At 35.8% G+C, this 12,182-nt stretch overlaps 1 protein-coding gene across 3 annotated transcripts in view; it reads right to left on the bottom strand.

The window, feature by feature from the left end:
• The window catches only part of LOC579742 (neuronal cell adhesion molecule), a 164,958-nt gene extending 153,659 nt beyond the window's left edge, over nucleotides 1-11,299 (bottom strand). For all 3 annotated transcript variants that reach the window (XM_030972696.1, XM_030972701.1, XM_030972700.1), the window contains exon 1: nucleotides 11,185-11,299. The gene's annotated coding sequence lies outside the window, so the exon portion shown is untranslated. The remainder of the gene's footprint in view (nucleotides 1-11,184) is intronic.
• Between the last annotated feature and the right edge of the window lie 883 nt (nucleotides 11,300-12,182).

The following is a 12,182-nucleotide window of genomic DNA, read 5'->3' as shown; positions in this document are numbered from 1 at the left end:
AAGCAAACAATCTGATACATTCATGATCGAAGGAATGCTTGAAAGAATAATTCTGAAAAAGAAAAAAAAAAATTCACATTTGAAAAACAATATTACAAAAGTCTTACAAGCTGATGTTTGAGTGATTAGATCATAGAGCTGGTCTCGTTTTACAATTTGATTTGATAAGGTTTAAAATATTCATAAAGAATTCCTTTCTCTCAATACATGGGACATGAGTCATGCATTTTACGAATAAGATATAAACCCTAAAAATATGCACTTTCTTAAAATCTTTTAAGATAATGTTAACATTCACCTGTGTATCATCTTGTGAAACTAAAACAAATATTTCAATTCTACAACTAGACACACAAAATGTTGATCTTCTCATCTTCTGACCAACAAATGTTCAAAAGTTATAGGTCAATTATACTGTCACCTGGCAACCAAATGCTTCAACTAAAAAAATATGTAAACAAGATGTATGCTCTTAAACTTTGCCTATCTTACCCATACTGGGTTATGTCTAACTTCAATTTGAAATAAAACCATATCAAATCATCATGATGATTCATAAAAGACAAGAGTTCATTCAGAGTTTATAAAATGATTTGAAAAAACATCATTATAAAATATCAGGAGAAGTGAATGCATGTAGGTAAATACACAAAAAGTTCTGATCACTCTTTTGGAACAAATTCAGTTGTGCTAAACACAATCAAAACACTAAGCAGGCATTGAAGCTTGTGTAATGCTGTCTTTCATTGTAGGGTATTCAGTCGCACCCAAACTTCCGCCCAAAAACTTCAAGTCTAAAAAAACCTTTAAGTCTAAAAAAACTCTGACCTGCTTGAAAATCAGTCATGAGAAGAATGAGAATTCAATAAGCTCCACCAATCCTCTGCATTACACTTCTTCCTCTTTTATTTGGGCACTTGGCCCCTGGGAATCCCAGATTTCAAGGAATTTTTCATTCTATTGATGGTATATAATTGTGCACAATCCTATCCATTTATCTAAAAGTGTTGTTGAAACCACCGTATTTGCACATTTATTTTTATGCACAGAGGAAATAATAAACGTACATTGTGGAATTAATGGACTCAATTACTACTGCACCAGACAAACTTATGTCTGGATATAAAGGTTTGCAGGAGAACTACCAGTACCCGATTCTCATAATTGGACAATACAGACTAATCGAACACGAGTGTTATAGTAAAAATGATCTTTTAGTACCTTTTCAAAAATGCTGCCCAATTTTGCTTCAATTTTACTTCAGTAAAATGGAGAGCAATCTGAGTGGCAAACTACAAAATACAATGCTATCTGGTATGTACTACATCTTGTTAAGCATCTTATCCAAGCTTTAAGTGATTATTTGACCCTTCTATTATATGGCACAAGAATTAGTCAGTGCACACAGAGCCTGTAAGCTGCTTGTAAATATACCCCAATCACCTTCTCTGAATATAACTGTTGGAGTGGTCAGTCAGATCTCAAAAGACAGTCTGATATCTGAGATAAGTGGGTCTTGCTAAGGCTTAATCCAGATTTGTCCTAATCGCAGTGTCTGGATTGACAGAATGGATGAACGGAGAAATAAAGGAAGAAATAGGAATGTGGGAACCATGGGAATTAGCCAGATCTAAAATCATTTGGCCTGTCTTCATCAGCCCGAGATTGCCAAATAGCCCGCTTTTTCTGATCCTGGATATCAGACCGATCATGAAATAGCGGCCTATTGCTATTTGGCAGGTGAAGGTGCAAATAGCGGGCTATTTGCTCGGGAAATCATCCCAAGATATCTTGGACTAGTTTGCAAAATATCCCGCTATTTGTCCAGTGCGTCTTCACCGGCCTGAAGGTTTGCACTATGCGCGAACGCTGATGCTATGGTCACATTACCCAAATTTAGTCTGCTTGGCGGCCGAGCGGCGAGTTTTTAACCAATTCTGCCCGGCGGCTGCCCGTCCACCGAGCGGCAGCCGCCCAGGCACCGCTCGTTTTTAGGGCATCGCTCGGTCGCCGCTGAAGTTTTAGCACGGAGTTAAAATTTGGGCGGCGCCTGCTCACTTTTCACTCGCCGCCCAAAATACGCTCGGTGCCTGGGCGGTCGCCGCCCGGGCACCGAACTAATCGCTGGGCGATGCCTAATTCCAGCAGCGACCAAGCAGGCTACTGATTTGTGACCATAGCTTGAGCAAAATATCTCGAGCTAATTTCTTGAGTTTGAGTTTCGAGCTGATGAAGACGCGATTGGTAACTTACAGTAGGGCTTATTTCCCAAATCAGAAATAGCGGGCTATTTGGCAATCTCGAGCTGATGAAGACATACCAATTGTGAGGTCAGATGGATAACTCAATTTAAAAAAATGATAATATATATTTTTTTAAATGGCAGCTATTTTTGATAATTTCTTTCTCCAAAAATACCAAATTGCATGTGGTGATTGAATTATTTTACAGCATGAATCTCAATTGTAGGCTTAAACAGAACAAGCAAGCCTAAATCATTTCATCCATTTTCATATACAGGTCAAAGTAGAGTACAGTCTGCTTGGATGTGCCTATTTGTTGTTGTTGAACTATGCACAAAGTGACGAAAGATGACCCCAACTTTATGAAATTGTTTCTTGAGTGGTTAAAGTGCATTTGGGCAATTCCAGGTAACGGAAGGACACTCAGACAAGATTTTTGAACTTCAGGTTCATACTAAAAGAACTGTTTTATTAGTATAAGATGTGAAACAGTACAGATATAATACCTATATAAGTGCCTTTAATTCTCCCAAAAAAAATTGTCATTATAGTTAAGTAGTTTAAGAATGTGCATATTAATTATCTCGGTAACGGAAGGACATAAAAATGGACATGGTTTTTCCAGTTAATTAGTGTTTATCCAAACTTTGTGAAGTTGATGAAGCTTTCCACTTGACTGAAACACATTTTGTTCCCCATAGTTCAATACATACTAATAAAACATTTCTTTTAGTATGAACCTGAAGTTCAAAAATCTTGTCTGAGTGTCCTTCCGTTACCGTGGAATTGCCCATTTCCAATTTTCATACAATGGTATAGGCCTACTAATAAACCTGCAAGAACATCTTCAAACTGAATTACAGGTTCACATAGAAATGGGTCCTGAAGCTTGGGACTGGCCTTTATTAGCTGCATGGAATGGCGGTCTAATAATAATTCTCATCTGGAAAATAAGGCCACTTCCAGCGTTATTGAGGTCTACAACTAGACTGGGTGTCATTATGATGGCAATAACTTATTTCACAATAAAGAGAGGCTTTGCAAAATTGCACAAGCTGCAAATTGGCTCTCCTCCTCATAAACAAAATATGAATCTTTCATTTTTAGAATGTTTTGCCCATAATAGGACATTCATGTAGACATAACTACCGCTGGAGTATTCTTTATAGTTGCCCACTGGCAGCTACACAATGATGGATTAGTCTACAAGGTAGGGGGGGGGGGACATCATTATAAAATGATGGCATGTCAAAACACATCTACAATGACCTCAACTAAGAAGTCAAAGAGCTGTGATGCAAAAAATCATGCATGCTGTTCTATTTAGTGCGTCGATTACATGTATGTAACACATGACGTAATTTTTGACGTTTTGATTTGTATATTTAAAAAAAAAAGTATCTATACAAAAGGTATTTGTGCATTACCGCAGACATAATCTTACAAGTACTACACTAAATCTGCTTTAAAAGCCTAAAGTGAGGTCATCTTAAAGTAAGTCCTTTGATTAAAATGTGAAAAACTAGCGAATGAATGGTGATTCCATGAAAGGCTATCAAGATCTTCTTTGAATTGGTCTTTTTAAGAAGTCTTTTTATTCTTAAAGAACCCCTGAGTTTTAGGATGTAAGCTAATAATACACAGTATGGTGAATTGGTAAACTTTCACTTGAATTATAGAATGATGTGGAAGAGGATGTCATTTATTAACACACACATCTGAAAGGATTTTTAAAAAAAATTACTGTGTTAGTTTTGTTTTGGAGGGAAATCGCTGTCATAAGAACTTTTGCCAAAAGTTAAATGAGTGAATACCATTGGTTTTCGATATATATGTCTCATGGTATTCCCACTCATCATTTAAACAAGTTGTAAATATATACTTAATAGTCAAAATCAGATTTTTTTTCTCCCTTCTTCATCTATCAGATTTTCAATCAATAACATCTCCACTTAAAAATAGGTCTGGAGATATTGTGAAAGGTTGTTTACTATCATCAGTCAAAAATTGATGTGAATGTCAACTCTTGTGACCTCTCTCAAGATTCATATCCTTTTCATTTCGGGGTGAGACAAGACGCATTCACTGGTGAGATGAGATGCAGACATCAAACTTATAGTACTCAAGGGGTTGTGTAATGCAAGGAATTTCCTGCTACATCAATTAAATCATTCACATTTTAATTCAACAAAGAAAGCAAAATGGTTTCCAACAATATTCAGAAGGATTGAAACTGGCCTATTACCAAATATGTTCAATGATTATTCACTGACATGTTGCTTTTACATTTATTCATTGAATACATTTTTGATAAATTTCATGTCCTTTAATTTCACTTTCCTTTTGCATGATGAGACAGACTTCCATCTTCTGTTTGTATATTGTACATTACCCTATTACCACTCATTAGTCAAACCAGTTTGGAAAATCAATGGATGTTGCTTTCTCATGCTGGTGAAACTTGTTATACCTTTAAAAAAAAAAAGGATTGGGTAACTTTGTCTCCGATTCTGAAACAAAATCCTGGATTTAGCTCATGCTATAATGATAATTATTAACCTTTAGGTCAGTCAGGAACTCCATGACTTTTACAAGCCTATCGCCTGTCTGATTATCAAGATATTTATGATTGGAAATCGAAATTTAAAAATTTGTTTTGCTAACAGTTTTTTAAACACTACAGTCTATTGGGGAAAATGAGTATGGTAAAACCGGTCACCAAAAGATTTTTACTTTTTTGAGGCACTACATGATCATTTTGAAGCGCAATTTTGTTTAGGGCTTCGATATTACACCACATCACAGACACTGATAACATGTAGGGCCATGCATCTCAGATTTACTATTGTTAAACAATGCCTTTAAATTCCTATACGACAAACAGCAATGACCCAAGTATCACTATACATGTGTAGATCTATAATATCCCATCCCACATAAGAAAAGGCACAACCCTTGGCTCCAGTAATCCTATGATTACAGCATGATCAATACTTCTTGGAAGGGGGTAACAAACCTAACTATGTCTTGAAATGAACAATCAATACCTCAAGACATACATGACTAGATAATATTTGAATCATGACCAACCAAAAATACAAAGTTATACTTTTAGAGGCTTTGTATGTATTTTTTTGAGATGAAAAGGTTGCTTTTTGAGCTGGTGATTAATCATTACTCACTCTTATTTTGGAAAAAAACGAGGGGATAGATTGTGTTTGATTCATTGAAGCGTGGCGTGAAGTCCAAGACATCGTTCCTCATTTCATGCTTTACTGAGTCCAACTCAGGCAGACCATGCAGTGTTTAGAGAGGAGAGTGGACATGGTTGAGTGGTGTTTATCAGGATAGGGAGTTATTGGGCAAGGTAATAGGCCCATTCATATTCAGGGTTTCTTTCATCCATAGGTCAGCAATAATCCAATACATTAGCTAATTATGCATTTTAAAGAAAATCAATTTGTACGATTGCCATAAAGTTTGAAGATAATTTATGTCTAATAATTCTGAATGATCATATATTGACCTGAATATGGCACAGTATGAGCACAAAGGCGAGTTGTATACATTTTCCCCCTAAATTCTGTGTAATCATATTTATCAAAGAGAAATAATGTATGCATTTTTTCATTTTTGTATTAGACTGATAAGACGGTGCATTGTGTAAAGAGCTTAGCCAAATGTCTGCAAATCAGTGGATAGAACTAAACCAGCTAATACTAGATTATTTCCTTGATTTATTCCCCAGTTGGTGATAAGCAGCTATTTCCATCATTCTTTATTGGATACTTTTGAATGACAACCATGATTCCACCATGCCAAATCTTTCATTTCAGCTGGAGAGACTTTACAGCTTGGTGTAGTAGTCCTCTCTCGTCATATCTGAAGGGAAAGTAATCTTCCATCCTTTTATGACAAAATCATGTCTTTCACACATATTTTTAGCTGAAAGCAGTAGGAGAGGACCATACATAATACATGAAAATCATTGAGGATATGTACATGTAGGCTGAAGTGGTTAATTTAAACTTTTAAAAAGCAAATATATCTACATAGCATCTAATCAAACTTCAAGCTTTCCAATATCAAGTCAAGGACAAAATAGACAGAAAAAAATATCATCTTTGTATAGCTCATAAAGAAAGGCAGAAAGAATATGCAAAATAATGCAGAAATGGTCACAAACTTGTAAAAGATTCAAAATGGATACCTGCACTCTAGGCTAAGTTGCATAACGAATCACTGCTACATGTAGCCAGCAGGAAAAAAATTGTCTATAGTATAATGGATGGAGAAACTTCATTTACCGGTAATATCTCCCTCTAAAGTTTAATTTGATTTAACAGCGTGGAACACATGAATATAGATAAAGCCACAACCGATTGTCCACCTACATAGAGTATACAGATACAATCAAGAGCTGCTATACATCACTGTCACAATTTTCATCAGTGTAATTACAAAAACTAGGATGGTTCACAAAATTAAAGAGAAGAGTGAGGGAGTGGTCTAGGAGTGCCACATAAATACATGTTATATACCAGTAAGGTACACTAGTTTTAATACCAGTGTAAATTACATGTATGTCTACGTTAAATGCAATTCATGCAAAACATATTTAAATCAATATATACATTGAAGTTTATATCATTTTGTTTTTCACAAAACTTCCAACAATCATTTAAAAAAAATATTTTAAAAATTCAGTTGTTTGGATTACTGGCCTTCAATCGAATGTCAATCATTTACAGCAATTGGGTACCAATTTGCTTCCTAGCTGAAAGTACCCTCAATGTCAAAATTAAATTCCTATATTTGTTTTAGTACATGTATGTTTATGAGCAGTATTTAAACCTAATCCCTTTTAAAATGATTTTTGTGTTATAAACAAAAATGTACTGCCTGAATGAAAGTCAATATTTGTTTATTCTCAGTACTCTTAACTTCCCTTGTCAATTTGATTTATACAAGGCCAAATAATCATTTACAAAATTTAATTTCCAGTAGCTAAGAGATAAATTATATAAATATACTCCCACGCAGAGCAAAGGAAAGTGAGGGGGTGGGATACAAGGAATATAGAGACAAACATCAAGGACTAAACATTTACGAGATGTACATTGTACATTGTATGTGTATATTAAGGTTAAAGGTACAGTCCAGTATTGGAAAACCCCCCCCCCCCTCTCAAAAACTGAAATGGAAGATCTTATTACCAATCATGTGAAAGAAAAGAATATGTTTTGACTAATATGTGATGATACAAATTTTTGCAGGGAAACCGCCTACTAATTGATATATTTGGTAAATTATCATATCGATCCGGCCTGGATAATTTAGGATAAAGTATTGCCATCTAAACCTATGAAGGCAATATTTAAACAATATTGAATGGATATTTTGCACCCAGAACCCTTGAACCACAATTTTACCACTACCGGTCTATATCTTTAACAACTATACTCAATTTAACAATTAGATGAGATCTTGAGAGATGAGAGAGAGCTTTGTCAGGAATATAGGGAAACAAAAATTAAGGGTCAGAATTATTTGTAACCTAGCAAAGAAGATACAGGACTAAACAGAAAACTCTAATAAGAGTCATGTTTCATTTCATGACCATCATCAGGAACTGAAAGATACATGTTATGAATAAAGATCCTGCCTTTTATATAGTGCGGAGGTATACAGGTATTAAACATGAAGCCTGTTTGTTTAGTCCTGTATGAATGCAGTATCCCCGGCAACATTGGAGTTTAGCAAAGAAGTATCGATCAAGTTTTATGCAGCAGTGAGGGTAGGATTAAAGGCATCGTTTAATAATGTTGAAACCTGAGATGCATGGCCCTACATGTACGTGTTATCAGTGTCTGTGATATGGTGTAATATTGAAGCCCTACAAGAAACGCGCTTCAAAATGCCAAGAAGTGCCTCAAAAAAGTAACAAATCTTTGAGTGACCGGTTTTACCATACTCGTTTTTCCCTATAGACTGTAGTGTAATGAAAACCGTTTGGCAAACGGTTTTTAAAATTTGTGATTCCAATCATAAATATCTTGCTGATCAGACAGGTTATCGTCTTGTAAAAGTCATGGGCTTCCTGACTGACCTAAAGGTTTATAATTATCATTGCAGCATGAGCTAAACCTAAGATTTTGTTTCAGAATCTGAGACAAAGTTACCGGATCCCTTTAAGAAATGAAATGGTTTAATACTGGAAAGAGAAATGAAAAATACAAACAAAACAGCAACAACATAAGAGAGAATATTAAGAGTTTTTAATAGATTGGTTGAAGGGAAGGTTTGGAGGTCGTAAAACCCCATCTCAAGTGTTTTTCATTTTCCCCAATTGAAAGACAAATATTATCTTTCAGTACAAAGTTCATTCTACACTGTGGCGTGGGTGAGTGGGTTGGTTGGTGTTTATTGAGCATACGCACAGGCCAGACAGGCATTATGTGGGCGCCATTTGAAGCATTGTAACATTTTATGTGGATCAAGGTTTATTATGTGTAGAATTACAATAGATGCACGTTCTTCACATTAAATATGAGGAGTAAAATTTAATTATCACTGTAGAATATGCAGATGCATCTTAAATACCTTTGAAATAAATACTAGAACAAACACTCTTGGGAGCAGTAAACAACTACATGCATGCTATGAAATATCCACTGAATACCTTGCATACAGACAGGAAATCCACAAACAAAGTGCACAAATAGATGTAGAGCTTTAATTGGCCTTCTTGCGATTGAAGTAACAGAAAAGGAAAGATGCATGAATACAGCATGGTACAACAAGGACAACCATATAAACCACAATAAAAAGGCACGGTGCTCGTTCCGGAAGTAAAGTGCCCTCCGTCCACATTGAACAGATGGTGTATGCCTAGTGCTACACATGAGCAGTCATGATTGAAAATGTTGTTTGAGGTTGATGTTCAAACATCTGTATTAAAGGCAAGTTTGGACTATGAAGAAGACATGTGCTGTATGCAATATGTATTACGAATTGCAAAATAAGTGGAATATCAAAAAACATGATCATGCACATAAGAAGCAAGTTGTCCACTATTTTAAATAAGCTGCTATAACCAAGAACAACAATTTCCATGCTAATTATCTCTATTTAGCTATAAGTATAAACCTGTCATACCCATTCTTCTTGTGGAAATAGCCATCTCAAATAAAATTCTTAAAATCTATTGGCCGCAGATAAAAAATTACTTAATATCTAAAATCTTCAGTGGGACATAGTTATGAGCTGATTTTTTTATTTTGTGTTTATATGTCTATATAAAAGTAATAAAAGACCATTTTAACCCAAATAATAATGATAATGCCCATTGATATGGTGGTGGTTATTTTACCTGACTGCTAAGAAAGCGTAAATGCTTGTAAGTAAGCAACCAGACGGCCGACGGCTTTAGGTCCTCTCTGAGGGACCTGGTAATGAGATGAATTCCTTACCAAAGGGCAATCACGCATCAACTTGGTTTTGAACCCAAGTCACCGGATTACGAGACCACTGCTCCACCGACTGAGCTATCGCGCCTCCTAATTGTCGACAATTTTTTCCAACTCAACTACCAGTTGACCAGAGAAAAATAAGATAATCTTATTTACAGACTATAACAATTTTGTTGGTGTCATCATTACCTTCAAATTTTGTTTTCTCATATTTTAATTGCATTGGCAAGAATTTTCAGCTTATTTTAAGTATCATTCCCCATCCTCCATAGATCAAGTAACATTCTAGTGTATTTAGGAGAAGAATATATTTTTTTAAATCTCATCAGCACTAGATCTAGTACAGCTTTTACAAGTTGTCTTATGATAGCACAGGGAATAATTTTCCTGGTATCGCATCGCAATTTGCTATGCATTTTTGCATGACTGCTACACAAAATATCTTTTGTGTAGCAGTTTTCTTCCATAGAAATGTACAGAATTTCATTTGAAATATTTATCCATCGGCTGAAATTGCTAATCAAAAAATTTGAGGAAAATTATTCCCTGTAGCAGATTATCACATTCTTAATATCTTCATAGATCAATGATCAAAAAGCACACAGGACTGTCTTGTAAAGTGTAATTATTTATGTGAAATGACCTCACACCCCCCCCCCCCCCCAACGACTTAAAAAACTCCTTTCATGACATTACAGATGTACATAAATTTACAATCAATTCCACTCATAGCAGCATTACCATCATTTGTGTGTTATAAACAAAATTTAAGACACCCATACTAGGGACCAAGTTTTTTGACAGTCAATTTTGTTATGGTCAAGCAAATATTAACTTTAAAAGTTGCTAAAACTAAAAAAAACTAGACAATTCACAATAGATTTCTAATTGAGAGAAACTAGGGTCTAGTGGCGGTTTCTTCATTTTTTAATTTATTGAGCTTAGACTTAAACTCAGCTAGAAATTCAGAACTGATTTAGATCTAGATCTACTTAATTAATTACTCTGACTCTGAGCCGAGTCGATTAAAAAGATAAGTGCACGCCCAATCCGGAATTCGTTAGTGAATCAGCGCTCATTCATTGGTCAAATCATTGATGAGCTATTAATGATTTGAACGATATCACTCATAAATTTAAAATTAAATTTAAAATCGGACATCAACATTCAACAAATGTAAAGTTAGTTAGCTGGTATCTCCTTGGCTTGGTTAGTGAAAGACAAAAATACAACCATCAACAGCCAACACTTTCACATAAATACACATGTGGGGCTGGATGTTTGGGTCCGCACACACAATCAATGATTGATGGTACGAGTCGTTCGGATGGAAATCATTAAGTACGAAAAACTTGTACACCTGACACAAAACAAGTCTTATCTAGATATCATACATTTAATTCTTAAAATACTTCTGCATGCGTTATAATACTTTTAGAGTGTAAAATATTCAAAAATGTTTGACTTACCTTACGAAGATGCACAAGGTGACGCGAACGGTTACCCGGCAATCGCAGCTAGGTAGGTCAGTTCAAATCATATCGCGGCGAGGCGGCTGTATCGCATATCGGCACGCTTACGTCGTCTGCTAGTGGCGAAATGCCATGTGTTTAGACAGCGTGAAAAGACACTCTGGCCCGAATTCACAAAGGAGGTTTGTCGACAAACCGAGGTTTATGTACGTCATATGACGCGTTTTGACGCGTTTTTTTACAAACCTGGTTTGTAAAATAACAAAAGGAGGTTTGTCGAAACAAAAGGAGGTTTGTCGACAAACCTCCTTTGTGAATTCGGGCCATTGTGATCTTCGTTAAAAAGAAGGGGGAAAGGATCTAAAGATTTGATATTATCTATATGAATAGATCGTTGTGGGTTTATATTTTTGTTTTTGCAACATGTACAGTAAACTATACTGTGTTAGAGATTCCAGGAAATGTTTCAAATGTCTGACTCGATGAGATTTTCTTTTTTTAAATTGTGGGTCGGAAAAAGGAGCTAAAAATTTGAATGAGATAGAGGCCCGTGTCTTATTCATTTTGAAGTAATTCCAATATAGCAATAGGTTGTAACCTGAATCACCCTACTCGTGTGACAAACAAAAAAACATCTTAGAACTTTCACAATATCAGTATATATTTAAAAATGGTTGAACTATGGAGTACATGAAAGCAGGTGCGGATCCAGGATTTCTTGGGGGGGGGGGCCAAATTTGAAATATGCGAGCCAAATATTTGTACATATTAATGGTGACACCGGCAGTGGCAAAGGTTGGTGGGGGGGGGGGGGGTAGACAAAAAAAAAATCCTCATCTCCTCACTCTTACATGCAGGCCTCGCTGAACGTTTCTCGGCTCAGGGGTTTTGAGCAATGAATTACGATCGGATGGGCATATTTTGATACCTTATTTGTGACACTGGCAGGACACAAATTGGTGTTGGGTACAGGGGGCGAAGCCCTCAGAAGCTCA

The sequence above is a fragment of the Strongylocentrotus purpuratus genome, unplaced genomic scaffold (genome assembly GCF_000002235.5).
Source record: "Strongylocentrotus purpuratus isolate Spur 01 unplaced genomic scaffold, Spur_5.0 spur5_scaffold_6, whole genome shotgun sequence".
Taxonomy (NCBI): domain Eukaryota; kingdom Metazoa; phylum Echinodermata; class Echinoidea; order Camarodonta; family Strongylocentrotidae; genus Strongylocentrotus; species Strongylocentrotus purpuratus.
The sequence above is the reverse complement of the archived record's forward strand: the minus strand, read 5'-3'. Positions and strand labels throughout refer to the sequence as shown.